The sequence below is a fragment of the Dipteris shenzhenensis genome, chromosome 11 (assembly GCF_047967505.1).
Source record: "Dipteris shenzhenensis isolate YYH24624 ecotype China chromosome 11, Dip_SZ_1.0, whole genome shotgun sequence".
In the NCBI taxonomy this organism is placed as follows: Eukaryota; Viridiplantae; Streptophyta; class Polypodiopsida; order Gleicheniales; family Dipteridaceae; genus Dipteris; species Dipteris shenzhenensis.
Window position 1 is genome coordinate 11,803,606 of NC_141606.1, and position 15,061 is coordinate 11,818,666.

General features: G+C 42.0%; 1 pseudogene across 2 annotated transcripts; it reads right to left on the reverse strand.

Moving 5' to 3' along the window:
• Positions 1–2,697: 2,697 nt before the first annotated feature.
• On the reverse strand, positions 2,698–6,106 carry LOC147896615 (pentatricopeptide repeat-containing protein At3g26782, mitochondrial pseudogene; annotated as a pseudogene). Of its 2 annotated transcripts, XR_015541806.1 has the most exons (3): positions 5,999–6,070; positions 5,778–5,883; positions 2,698–5,691 (listed from the first exon to the last, which is right to left on the reverse strand). The product of XR_015541806.1 is annotated as a pentatricopeptide repeat-containing protein At3g26782, mitochondrial pseudogene, transcript variant X2 (transcript). The 2 variants fall into 2 exon arrangements; XR_015541805.1 differs by having other exon boundaries at positions 5,778–6,106.
• Between the last annotated feature and the right edge of the window lie 8,955 nt (positions 6,107–15,061).

Sequence of the window (15,061 nt, forward strand, 5' to 3'; positions counted from 1 at the left end):
TTGTGTTGTCCTCCATGGCAGAGGGCCTTTAGAGACATTTAGATGTATTGAAATCACATGATTTGAAGGTCAATCTTGGTAAAACCAAAGTCACGCTCAACACATCATGAGCAGCTATGCATAGAGAGCATTTCACCTTTGATGGGTCACCAGTTGAGATTGTTTCGTCATATACTTATCTAGGGGTTCTCTTCTCTGACCCTATTTTTATGATGAGACAAGTGATGCAAGCTTCTTTGAGCAGAGGATATGCCTCTCTAGCCAGAGTAGAGAGATGGTGCTTCCACTCACTTTTTCAGGACCCTTGGACCAAGGCTCTCCTCTTTGACTCCTTGGTCCGGCCAGCAAGCATGTAAGGTAGCCCATGTTGGGAACCGGATCTCTCTGATGCATAGTAGGCTCGAGTAGAATGCCTCTAGGTTCTCATGCTATCGACGATGATACATAGTAAGCCATCATTTTCCCACCAAATCATCCAAGACGAGTTGGGTCATCCCCATTGCAACTTAATGCAGCATTCTAGGTCATCACTTTATCCATACTGGGTCAGAGGTTAGGCGACTACACTTTAGGGTGATAGAGACTACCATGGCTAGCAATATCCTCTTCTATGACCTTAGTAGTTGCTGTTGAGGGTGATCAAAGATGCCGGTATGCACACACATGCAAGTGGTTTGAGAGATTAGGGCTCCACATGGACATATTAACTCCTTTTTAGTATAGCATTGATGTGCCGTTTCTCCCACTTGGATATCATGAGGTCAACCAGGTCACGAAGACCTTCCATAGCTACACATATTCAGGACCTGGTCAGCATTGAGTTAGCTTCCAGTGAAGCTCAGCTTCTACAAAGATCACTGGCTGCACATTTCCGATGAGGGCTTATTGATCCTCTAGAATCTAACTCCCCCACGGACCTCTATTGGGCAGTTTCAGGTTTCATCCCATCGACTCCGTATTGAGAGTGGGAAAGCTAAGGGAGTAACCAAGAAGAGGCCGATTTATACCTTGTGTTATCTACAAGAGATTGAGTCAGAGGATCATTTCATCTTCAGGTTCTGAATGTACTATGAGATCCTAGGCTACTATTAGTGTCTCTTTAGAAATAGCTTCGGACTTCTCTCCCACTTCCTTCCTATCCAGATCAGAGATGCTTAGACGCCTTCATCCATGAGGTAGTTAGGCATCACGAGCACCTACTCAGACTACAGAGATAGGCATAGGGGACGCAGGCACGCCCATCTGAGAGCATGATCACAAAGTTATTCTAGCTAGATCGCATAGATCACTGTCCCATGGGTACTTGTTGGCGAGGTAGAGATCCAAAGCCGACAACATCCCTTCCATGTTTAGGCTCGAAGCATGACCTATGCAACCCACAGGAGTAATCATGGCTCACAGAGCCACAACCAAGAGGCCACGTCAGCCAACGCTCTATCCATGATCTTATACTACCACAGCCGCGCCAGCCATTGGGTCCTTCATGACCTGGGACCTCCAATATTTGCTCTATATAACGGACCATACTTGACATTGGATTTGATTTGACATGATGTTGATGATGATGATGATGTTGATGTTAGGACTGTGTAGTACTGATGCTTGTTATGACCTAAGTTGCATTAATTTGCACGTTTTTTTTTTATTTAAAAAAAATGCTTGAATTCACATTTTTTACAATTTAAAACGCTTGAAGCATATTTTTTCCATTTTATTCGTACAAATAATTGCTGGTTATTCGTATGAATAAACATAGTATAAAAAAAGAGCCATTCTCCTTTTTGGTATTCGTATGAATACTGCCACCTGTCTTCCTTGTGCCACCTTAGCTACTTGCTTGCTAGCTTTGCTATCTCCTACTTGCTTACAGTACCTGCCAGATTACCTTACCTACCAACTCACCCACCTTTCATAGGTACCTTCTTCGCCCTTGTACATCTGGTACTCATCTCTCTTGCATGAGTTGTGTGTTGTAGTATTTTTTTAATTAATTAATGTTTGTTTTGTTTTGTGTTTTAGACTGGCACTCATCTCTTTTGCGAGAGTTGTGTGCTGCAACCTTTTTTTATTAGTTAATGTTTGTTTTGTATTGTGTTTTAGACTGGCACTCATCTCTCTTGCGAGAGTTGTGTGTTGCAGTCTTTTTTATTAATTAATATTTGTTTTGTATTGTGTTTTAGACTGGCACTCATCTCTCTTGCAAGAGTTGTGTGTTGTAGTCTTTTTTATTAATTAATGTTTGTTTTGTATTGTGCTTTATACTGGCACTCATCTCTCTTGTGAGAGTTGTGTGCTGCAGTCTTTATTTATTTATTAATGTTTGTTTTGATTAATGTTTGACTATTCTACACTTCTAGAGGAGTTCAAAAGTAGTATAGCTCCCATCGAGTCATTCAAAACCACCAGCTTAAATGTCCTAGAATATCAACCTCTATCACTAGGCTACTCCAAAGCTCACGGACTGTTGGTAACATGCTTTGAAGTAATAACTAAACCACTTTTGAAACATTCGTGAGAGAAGTCTTACATGCAGTTGCAATGAACCCAAAAGTCTCACAAAACTTTGGGTTTTTCGAAATCACATGCTTTAATGGTACTCACATCTTTGCTGCACAGTTAGCTTTTCCTAGACGAGATAGCCAATTAAATTTTTTGCACGTGAGACACTCCAATTCACTATCAAGATGGCCCCATTGACATTATTGCAACATGTGTATTTAACCAAAAATTAAATACACTACTTAGTTTTTCCCCTAAAGAACCGTAATGTTGTGTGAATTTCACAACACATTCTGATCTGTGATATTTGGCATCCAAACACAATGTGTCAAATAACCAAGATAAGAGTCGATAGCTGGGAAATGCATCCATATTTTAAAAGTAATCATTACACGAACACACCCCATCCTTAAAGTGATGTATGCGATATGCATCCCTCACGATAATTTCCCGGTCTTCAATCTTTGATATGATCTTAGTGGCATTGTGGCAGTCAATACACACCCGAAGATTTTTGGAAACTCGAATGACTGAGCCTTTAGGTGTGGCAATAAGACCAAAAGCAATGGCCAATTTTTCACAGTGTCCACACAAAGCATCCTCCTTATCCTCATCTGACAGTGCCTGCAGCACTGAATCCAAATGTGGTACATGTCCCCCGTTTTGTATTTCCAGAGCTAGTATCTTCAATTTTGTATAGATTTCATTACTTCTGGGATGGCTTTGATCCCCCACAATAAATTGATGCACCTTGTTTTCTGCCTCAACAAAGGCTTTCCCTGGCTTTTTCCAGGCACGTGCACATTCCCTCATCTTTTGTATCTTGTCTGCATCCTCCCACATGCGAGCATCAGCATAGATGTTCGACATAACCACATATGCAGAAGCAGCTCTGGAGTCAATTGCAACAATACGATCAAAGCATCGTCTTGCAATCTCGACCTCACCATAAGTCCTGCAATTGCTAAGTAAAGACATCCACCCTACATTACTGGATTGGGATGGCATACTTTCAAGTAAGGCTTCAGCATCCTTCATACGTCCTGCACGGCTAAGGAGGTCAGCCATGCACGTGTAATGCTCAAGTATAGGAGTGATGCCATGATCTTTGATCATCGATTTGAAATGCTGGCAGCCTTCTTTCACTAGGCCCTTATGACTGCATGCAGAGAGAAGACTAACGAATGCCACATCATCTGGCTTAAAGCCTTCTTGTTGCATGTCCTCAAAATATTGCAAGGCCAACTTGTAATCGCTTCGCAGGGCGTATCCTGTGACCATTGCACTCCATGCAACTACACTCCGCTTTGGAAGTTTTTCAAATGCTTTGCGTGCGTTCTCCAAGCTCCCACATTTTGCATACATGTCAATCAGAGCATTGCCAACAAACTCATCCAGCTCTAAACCACTTTCAATTACATGGCCATGGATCCGCTTGCCTTGGTCTAGAGCTAGTATGCTGGAGCATGCTTTCAGAAGATTGACAAATGTAATATTATTTGGCTCTGTGGCCTCACCTTGCATTTGCTGGAAAAGTTCAAGAGCATCTTGATGACACTCATGCTGCACATAACCTGTAAGCATTGTATTCCATGCCACTACATCTCGCTTTGATAATTTATCAAACACTTTGCGTGCTTCCTCTACGTTCCCACATTTGGCATACATGTCCATGAGGGTGCTCCCAACAGCTAGATCAAACTTGAAACCACTTTCAACAATGAGGTCATGAATTGATTTGCCTTGATCTATTGCTAATATGCTGGAGCATGCTTTTAAAATGCTCGCAAATGTAGCGTTGTCTGGCTTCTTGCCTTCCTGTATCATTTTCTGAAAAAGTTCAAGTGCTTCCTGGGCATCCGCATTGTGGGTGTAACCAGCTATCATTGAATTCCATGTGACAACATCTCGTCTTTCCAATTTGTCAAATACTTTGCGTGCATCCTTGAGGCTCCCACATTTCGCATACATGTCGATCAGGCTACTCCCAAGAATGGCATCTGACTCAGAGCCACTTTTAATGATGTGTATATGAATCAACATACCCTGATCTAGGGCCGCTTCACTGGAACATGCTTTCAGGACGTTCACATGTGTGACTGTACTAGGCTCCACACCCACCTGTTGCATTTGCTCATAAAGATGCATAGCTTCCTGACCTTGCCTCTTGGCATGCCCTGCAATCATTGCATTCCAGGTAACCACATCTCGCATTGACAACTTGTCAAACATCGCACATGCATCCTTAACACTCCCACATTTGGAGTACATATCAATAAGGATGTTGCAAACTGAAATATCCGAATCAAACCCCCCTTCAATAACGTACCCATGAAGCAGCTTGCCCTTTTCTAGTTCTGCTGTGCTGGTGCATGCTTTCAATATACTGACAAATGTGACATTGTTAGGCTCTAATCCCTCATGCTGCATTTGCTCAAAAAGTTGAAGAGCTTGCTGACCATGTGCGTGCTGGGCATATCCTGTAATCATCACATTCCATGGCAACAGTGTTTGCTTTGGCAACCTGTCGAATACTTTGCGTGCCTCAATTAAGCTTCCACATTTGCCATACATGCTAACGAGGGAGCTGCCAACGCATACATCTAGCTCAAGTCCATTTTCAATTATATGATCATGAATCAGCTTTCCCTCCATAAGGGCTGCTAGGTTGGAGCATGCTTTCAAAGTGGCAACAAATACATGTTCATCTGCTTTCACCCCCGCTTGCTGCATTTGATGGTATAACTTGATAGCCTGCTCACCTTGACCATGTTTGGCATGGGCTAAGATAATAGCACTCCATGTAAAGACGTTAGGCTCTGGGAGTTTACCAAATACTAGGTTTGCTTCTGATAAACTCCCACACAGTGCAAACATGCGAATCAGATAGCTCCCCAATACAGTGTCCGACTCAAATCCACTTCTACTGATCAGGGCATGCAGTTCCCTTCCTGCTTCCAAGTCTCTATTGCTGATGCAGTCCTGCAACCGACGATGGAACAGATTGGAGGACACTTGCTGGTGCATAAGCTCCACAGCTTGAGATGTGTTGTGGACCTGCCTCTCCTGAGAATATCGTTTGAGGATCCTCACACCACCATACCGAAAGCCTAGCATAATGCACTCGATTGAGGGTACAGTATCTAATCATTTTGAGTAAAACCAGATATTGAATGCAGAGGCTGTCCGGACCTGAAAGCAGCGGATTTATTAAAAAATGCTGTAAATTTTTGGATGGGTGCTACAAGAGGAAGCTGATTCTTGACAAAAACATATACCTTGAATTGCGACGCGGTCGATGCAATGGTTGAGCCCATATGGTGCTCGTGGTATTCGAAGCTCCTAAAAGCGGATGAGATGTAGCCATCAGGATCGCTCCGGAGGCTGGATCTCTTTCCAGGACTGCCCACATTAGTTTAGCTGTAATTGTCTCAACCAAATTTAAGGAGTCGAGAGCAGCGCTTTTACTCTTGGATCTTGGGGAAGGGGAGATACCCACATTAAAAATTTTGCAGGCATTTGCAGGAGCTGCATAGCTCTCAGTTCCACCATGATGAGGAGACTCTCTCCACCCGCAATTCAAAGGACAGTTATCATCACAACTCCATTTGAGCTAGCACTTCAATCTTAGGTTGATGAAGAAAGTTAACAAATCCAGGGTTAAACTATCTTACCGTGGTCAACATCGTGGTACTTTTGTGAAATTCTATGCCAAGGTTGCATAACTTTTCTTCCCATTTTTTGCCCACAAAACTAGGGAGCACTTCCGCTCGATGGTCGGTGGTGATGGGTAATTATCATGCAGTTGAAATAATCCTACCGTCCCACATGCCACCGTGGTGACTGGTAATTAACGAGTGGATGGTAATTAACTGCATTTAATCACATGCCACCAAATGAGCACTCATAAGCATGCAATCCCAGTGACTGGTAATTAACTACACTCTAATAGTACATGAAGGACAGAGTTTGTGAAGCATTCACAGGGTAGGGAAGTGGCAATGGGAGCCGATCCAAGGGAGGAACCGACATCTCCTGGCGATTGATCGGAGGCCACGAGTCGATGACCCCGTTTCCACCCAAATATTGACGACTGGCGCCAATTTTTGATCGTTAACAGATTGGGGAGGGTGTGTATACACGTGTCTTCTTATTATAGGTGATTTTTACGATGATTGCACTCGTGACAATTGTTGTCATGTGTTTCGGTTAGGGTGACTGGGTGTGACATGTGTGCGCTAATTTTGGCGACGGTTAGGGTGACTGGGTGTGACACGTGTGCTTGCGAGAGTGGTTGATTTGGTAGTGGGTGGTTGTGCATTTTGTTTGGTGTGTGTGTTTGTTTGTGATTGGTGGTTGGTATGTTTTTGGGATTTTTATTTTGGCTTATTGGATTCTTTCTGATCGTGTGGTTGTGGTGTGGGTTATTTGAATGGCATTTGTTTGGTGTTCTTCTTGTTTTCATTTTCATTTTTGCTATGATTGCTTTGGTGCTTGCTCACCTTACCTACCCCTTTCGGTAGTGCGCTTGTAGTCCCCTTTGTAGCCCAAGGACACGCACATGAGGGAAACAAGCATCCATTGCCCCATAGTTTTGAAGAATGAATGTGGCCAAGCTACTTAGTACTAACTAGTAGTGGTTGCATTGGGGACAATTCTATTTGCAAGGATTTGGGGAGTGCGCCTGTTGGGTTGGGTGATCATGTTGTTGGTCCTGAGTCTAGTCCTAAGTCCGGTGTTGTGTCTTGTTTACATGGTGAGTGAGTCAGGCTCTAATCGTTCTTTGGCTAAGGACAAGTGGGCAAGGCGAAGGTTCAACATTTGGAGGTGAGTGAATGGGATGGATGAGAGTGTGAGGATAGAGGATTTAGATCTTCAGTAGGTAGCTGAACGAGATGCTTAAGAGTTTCTTCTTGCAAGTTGTAAAGTGTGATGGTTCGCTTTATCCTCCAAATTCTATCATGGGTATGTTTCGTTGCTTCGAGCATATTCTCAGAAGGGCACAAGACGTGTGTTAGAACATGAAGTCAAGTTGAGTGTTCTAGTGTGTACTAGGAACTAGTATTTGTGTGAGAGTGCCACGTGTCATATTGGGAATTATCCCATATACACTAGGTACTTTAGTTTGTGTGTGCACTCTATAAGAGTGTTGTACTTCCTTGTGTCAAATCAGAGGAGTCAACATCTACATCAAGCTTTCCATCATGTGAGTACTTTGGTTATCTTTGCTTTGCTCTAGCATTTTCATTATGTCTTTCCATTCCATTCTTGCACCTTCATGTGGTATCAGAGCCAGCTCCCCTTCCTCTTTGCCTTTCAAGGAATTGAGTTGAGAGAGGCCAGAAAGAGAAGCTTCTCTCTCTCTCTCTCCTTGGAAGGCTTCCCTTCCCGTACCCCTTCATGTGGAGCTGGAGCTTCCCTGTGGTCTTCATCAACATGTAGCTGCCCACGATTTCCCTCTTCATTTGCCATCTTCTCCTCCAAATCTGGCCGCTCCCCTCGTGTTTGCTGCCCGCCACCTCGCCATTCTCTTTCTGCTGCCCGCCACCTCTTACCTCGCCATTCTCTTGCTGCTGCCCGCCACCTCTTCTCACTTACCTCGCCATTCTCTTGCTGCTGCCCGCCTCTACATCAGGCTGCCACTACCCTGCTGCTGCCCGCCTCTACATCATGTCGCTCCTATTTGTCCCTGATGCTGCTCAAAATCTGCGCCAAGTTCTGTCCCATCCTTCAGCTTTTACTATAGTCCTCTCCGAAAAAGCAGGCATGGAGCTAGTGGAGGTGTACGTTTTGCGAGTTAAACTTGCTTCGACGTGCTTGCCATGCTTGTCGACCGTTTCACAATCTGCACTCAAAGCGCAATCGTGAGAAGACCTTCAGTGCGTTGTTTGTCGAAGAGGATTTTTTTTTTTTTTGCTTGTTTGTCAATAAGACGTGTTGGCTGCTTTGGAAAGCTCTCCTCAAGGATCGTGAAGCGTTTTGCGGTCTCCGAGGATGTAATTGTTCGACACACAGCAGTGTATGGAGGGATGTGATCATCTTACTTTCGAAAATTGTAAGATGAGCATGATTGCCTTTTTGATAGCTCTTGAAGGATGAACACCCACGTTGCCATTGACAAGTTCAATGGCCAAGGATTCCACACCTGGCAAATGAAGATCAAGTTCCACTTGATGAAGTACAATCTGTGGAATCTGGTCAAGGGAACTTCTTCATCAAAAGAGAGGGAAAAGGAACCTCAACGTCTCGAGCAAGCATTCGCAATCATTGCATTGGGTCTTGGAGACAATTATCTGCATCACATTGCCAATCTTGAAGATCCTGCTGAAGCTTGGGCTGTGCTTGACCACTTATTTGGTGCAAGTAGCAAGCATTCTAAGCCGTCACTCAAGATTGAGTTCTTTGAGTTAGAGCTGACATCATCTGGAGCACCTCTTGATGCTCACATCAACAAAATGAGAAGTCTCATGAACCAGGTAGCTTCGGTTGATTCACCGGTGACAGAAGATGATTCTATGGCAGTGCTTCTCAAAAGCATGCCAAAAGAATACGACAACCTGGTAACCACGCTGAAATATGGTCCTAATCCTTCATTTGAAGAAATCATAAGTGCATTGCAGGAAGAGGAAAGGAAGAAAGAGAAACAGAAGGATGAGGGAGAACTAGCTTTGGCAACCAAGTTCAAAAGGATGAATTTTAAAGCTTGTAAACATTGTGGCAAAAACAATCATGATGAGAAAGATTGCTTTCGCATCAAGCCATGTGGGATTTGTGGCAAGAATGGCCACTCTGAAAGTAACTGTTTCTCAAAGAAAAATTCAGCAAATATGGTGGAGGACACAAGTGATGAAAAAGCATATATGGTAGATGATAAAGATTTTTGTTTCTAGGGTTCCTTGCCTGGATCATGTTTCCAAAAAGGATTTTGTAAACCTGTTGCAACCGCTATGAGTATGCAAAGGTATCTTGTCTTAATCTGTTTGACCTCTTAGAGGTATCTATTATGTTTTGTGTGTTTATCTTGGTATATCCCATATTATGTACCTACCCAAGGATGTCCAACTTGCATGAGAGACTAGAGCCGTGGATTTATCCTTGACCAGAGACCCTGGCATGAGAGACCATGAGCCTATGATTTATCCTTGCAGTATGAGGCATTTCCTTGAGGGGGGATTTGTTGGGAATATCAAGGAACTGCATTTTTTTATGGACTCATGCTATCACTCACCTTTCCTTCATGGGGGGGTGTTAGAACATGAAGTCAAGTTGAGTGTTCTAGTGTGTACTAGGAACTAGTATTTGTGTGAGAGTGCCACGTGTCATATTGGGAATTATCCCATATACACTAGGTACTTTAGTTTGTGTGTGCACTCTATAAGAGTGTTGTACTTCCTTGTGTCAAATCAAAGGAGTCAACATCTACATCAAGCTTTCCATCATTTGAGTACTTTGGTTATCTTTGCTTTGCTCTAGCATTTTCATTATGTCTTTCCATTCCATTCTTGCACCTTCAACGTGTTGCTTTGATGGGTGACATGAAGGTCCCTTTTGATATTGTTAAGAACCCTATCTTCGAGGCTTTGCAGAATGCTGTGGTGGTGTCTATGAACCGTAATGTTCAAAAGTCTACTTTGAACGAGAGGGAGAAAGATGGTGTCATTGGAGTAAGGCAGGAGCGTAAGATTATAAATGACATCGATTTCTCGATGTATCATCCTCCTAGTGTTCAGAGAAGGTTTGAGTACTATTGTCTTTCAATGTTTTGCATTCACGGTGGGAAGCAATTGCACTCTGTGTTGAGGTCGGATTTCTCTTGTGATAGTGATGAGCTGGGTGAATTTGTTGAGAAAGTTATTTGTTTATGGTTTTGACTTTGGGTTGTCTTTTGGATTGGAGGAGTTTGTATGTTTATGCGAAGGTTCTGTATTTGTTGTATGCAATTGATTATTTAATCGTTGTTTCGTGCAAGTATAATGAAAGACTAAGCAAGGATTATGTGGTGAGTTTGATGCGGTATCAAAAGACTGGTTTTTGTCCTGGAGTTTGCATTCATGAAGCTGATGTTGTTCAAATGTACGATTAGCTTATGCATCATCTTCTGCCTCTTAAAGAGTGTTCGACGAATTCGAAGTTGATTTTCCTACAAGTTATTGAGAATTTCCGAACTGAGGTCAAATTTGTTGTATTTGTGTCTTGCTTTTATGTAATGTTTGTTTGTGTTTTAATTTTTCTTGTGTGTGCAAGTGTGGTTTAATTGCAATCATGTTTCTGAAAAGTCATTGAATAAGCTTATCCATTCTACGTTAGCTATTGTTGGTGTTGGTGGTGTTAAGAGGACAAATAAGAGTCTGAGGGCTTTGACTATTACTAGGGTTAGCCTTTGTTAGGTGCCTGAAAAGGTAGGCCAACTTGTTACTGGTCATAAGCGGGTGTCAAGCTATAGAAAATATGATAAAAGCAATGCGCTTAAGAAAATATGAAGGTTTTTTTGAAAAGGTAGATGGAGTTGTACCTCTTGGCAAAGTGGATGATAATTCTTCGATTGGTAATGATTGTGTTGTAGATATTTCTTGTGTTTTTATATTGGTTTGTTTGTTGTTTGTTATATAGAGGTTGTTGCCATGTTGTGATGAGTAGGTTTTTCTTTTGTGTTTTGCAAGTTTTATTAGTTTTGCTGGTGGTAGTGTTGTGGTGGATTCTCAACCTATTGTAATTGATTTGTGTGGTGGACTTGGTGGTGAAATTCTTGTGGTGATGTAATTGCTCACGTTGTCAATGTTTCTGATCTGTTGGCATTGTTGTTAATGGTGCTCATGTTGATGATTCTATTGGACATATTTCGGGAGATTGTGTTGCTATAGATGATAAGGGCAATTTTGTAAGGGTGGAGTTGGAAAGTCAGGTGGTTCTTCTAGAGCTCTTGGCGCATCTACGGTGTTGTTAATGGTGGAGAAGTGAGTCCTGGTATTGGTGCATCTGACTTCGACTATGGTGCTTTGTTTAGTGCGGATGATGATTGTGAGATGTTGGAGCAGTTGCCCCGCATTTCTCCAGTGGCTACCAAGGCATTGGGGCTTGCATATCGTGGGAAACTTGGGGCTTTGTTTCATGGTGCAGGTTTTAATAATTGTTGTGTTCAGTTTATAAAGAAATACTAGTTTCTTTTGTTCGGTTGATTTGTTATCTGGTTGAGAGGTTATGGGTTCTATTTCTTTGGTTGACGGATTTTTCTTGTAAATATGCTATTCCGGTGATAGAGTTTTGTTGGACAAGTTTTACTGGTTTGCCAGTTCATTGTAAATAATTTATGTATGGAATAAAATGTGTTTAATATTTCAGCTCATCTGCAGAGTTGAAGTTTTCTTTTATTTGTATTTTTAATTTGTTTTAATTATAAGGTAAATTGTAATGCGGCGATGGTTGTAATTTGTTCAGCCATGTTTTAGGGAAGATTACCATTACAAAAAATCCAAGATCCAATAGATGGGATTAAAACTCCGCTGACCCTCGCGTTGACGGGCTGAAAATGGCATAAAATCCATGTTTTTACTAATCAGAAAGACATTCAAAGTGGGAAATTTGTTTTTCCCATGAAAACCCTTTTCCCACCATGTCGTTACCCCTTTAGTGCTTAGTAAAGTGACCTTTGATACTGCATTTAAGTTTTACTTTTAAAAGCAGTAAACTTTACTCTATTAGGTCAAAATTTTTTAGCTCTGCTCAACCTTATTCACCTGGAATATGTTACCGCAGCCCCAAAACCTCCCAAAAGCTAATGCAAGACAAAGGCCTAGTGAAAATCTAAGCGGTGTTTTCCTCCACTATGGCAACTCAGATCTTTAATTTATCATATTATTAGTGCAAATTGTGGAGGAATTTTGGCTATGCTACACAAATACAAGTATTTTTGTACCAAGTACAAAGTTTGACCTTTCGGACTCGACACCTCTTTATATCAAAATAAGGTCAAGGATAGCACACTTATTATGGTCATGTAGTATTACATAGTTGGATGCCCTAAGGGGCTTATATTTCTATAAGGAGGAGGTAAGAATGAGGATTGAACAAGATAAGACCACAAATAAATATCAACATACCTTATGGCCCAATAGGCTATCCACACTTGTCCACATATCACCTCGGCTATCTACTCATTATCACAAGACCACATCCAACTGGAGGGGTTTGCATCAATGCACCTAGTAAATCGGTTGTATGTAGATTCTCATGGCCTCATCATAAGCAAGGGACTTTTTGAAAGTTGGCGATCTGTAATTGCACACTCAAAAGTGCTTTTGTTCACATTGTCTTATTCATGTCATGATAGGAGAGGCTTTTACAGAAGAAGCCATAGCTTGTGCAAAAGACTCAACCTTTCTTTTGGTCATACTGAGTTAAAACCCAATGTCATCTCAAAAACATGTCGTGAGATTCCTTCAGTGTGAAATAAGATTCTATTAGACAAGCCCTTTTCCTTGCTGCAAAGAAAATAGCCCCCTATGTAAATCATCTATGTGAAGCTTTCTTAGTGTATTCGGGCTAGAGTACATTGCCTTCACATGGGTTGTGGGCTACAAAAAGCCTCTTGGGCTACAAGCTGGTTGTCATGAATTGTTGGAGAAACCTTAAACATAGTTTGCCCAAGGGAAAGCTACAAGAGAAACGAGTTAAATCAAAACAAAAGTGCACAAAATGAATTGAGCAACCCCGAACTAAAGCACAGTAGCCCATGAATGTATCTTGGCCTAAGAGCTTGTTTTTTAGCTATATGTAGCTCAAATATGAGCAATTACTACTATAGCAAGTGCCTTCAAGGTCCAACGTCTGGGGGGGGAGGGTCGAAAATGGGCTAGGTTTTGGGGGCAACTCCGATTGCTGATGCCGGGAGACTCACGTTAGGGAGCTCCATAGCAAGGCTAAGAGGTCATATAATCTAATGGGGAGAGAGAGAGAGAGAGGGGGGGGGGGGGCTAAGCCATGGAGCTCAACTCAACCCAAACAGAGAGAGAGAGAGAGAGAGAGAGAGAGAGAGAGAGAGAGAGAGGGGGGGGGGGGGGGGGGGCTAAGCCATGGAGCTCAACTCAACCCAAACAGAGAGAGAGAGAGAGAGAGAGAGAGAGAGAGAGAGAGAGAGAGAGAGAGAGAGAGAGAGAGAGAGAGAGAGAGAGAGAGGAGGGAGAGAGAGAGAGATGGAGAGGGGGGGAGAGAGAGAGAGAGAGAGAGAGAGAGAGAGAGAGAGAGAGAGAGAGGGAGGGAGCGAGAGAGGGAGGGAGGGAGGGGGGGAGAGAGAGAGAGAGAGAGAGAGAGAGAGAGAGAGAGAGAGAGAGAGAGAGAGAGAGAGAGGAGGGAGGGAGGGAGAGGAAGAGAGAGAAAGAGAGAGAGAGAGAGAGAGAGAGAGAGAGAGAGAGAGAGAGAGAGAGAGAGAGAGAGAGAGAGAGAGAGAGAGAGAGAGAGAGAGAGAGATGTAAGATGAAGGCCTATGCAAAGTATCATACTCATTACAGACAAGCACATAGGCTAGAAGCATTTAGATGAATATTTTTTAAAACTCATGCAGGATGGGTGGATTAAAAAAAAGGAGATATGCATTGCCAACCATGCAAATGATATCTGGTGGGTGTGATACTTTGCACACACCTAAAATTGAGTAAGATCAAGGCATGTGCAAAGCATCATACCCATTGGAGATCAAGGCATGTGCAAATCATCATACCCATTGGAGACAAGCATGTGGGGTAGGAGCACATTGAAGCATACTTTTTAACACTCATGCATGATGCGTGGTAAAAAGCAAGGAAATATGCATTCCCAACCATGCAAATGATATTTTACATAGGACTTAAAGTGGTACTTTTAAGACTTGAATGTTGTTTACCCTTCCTTTTTAACGTATTTTGCTTAAGCATTGATATTTCTTTTGTCTTCATTCAAATTTATAAAATTTGGAAACATTGTCCATCTCCCTTGGTTGCCAATAACCATTACAACAACTTTGCCATTGAAAATATGTTTGCCAATTCACAATTCGAAAACAAGTTCTACCAAAAAAACATTCAATAAGGAATTTCCTATTCTTTAGTCTTAAAATCACAAAGTTTAATAGAGAAGAAAGGCCACAAATCATAAGATGTTGTCCTCTTACAATTCTTAAGGACTAAACTCTTCTTTGATCTATGTTAACCTAAAATGGTTCAAGTTGCAACTTACCTAGGTTCATTTGTCTATGTAATGGGTTGTATAAAATGTTTACCCATGATTCCCCATCTGGGAGAAGTCCTCAAATATGATCATTTTCAAACTGTACATCAATTGTGGCTACCTATAATCCACACCTTTGACTTTAGACTGATATACTTCCAAATCCTCATACTTATGCACACTATCTAGTGTTTGTTCCCCCCTTTTTTATGTAGTCTAACTTTTGTTGCATCAATCTAGCAATTAATTAATCTCTGAATGCTAGCACTAAGTTTAGAATCTAATATAAAGTCAAATTTAATTGAGCCTTAAGCAGGACTTGAAATAGTCTGTGAGAGACATGCATATGATTCCCACTAGTTCT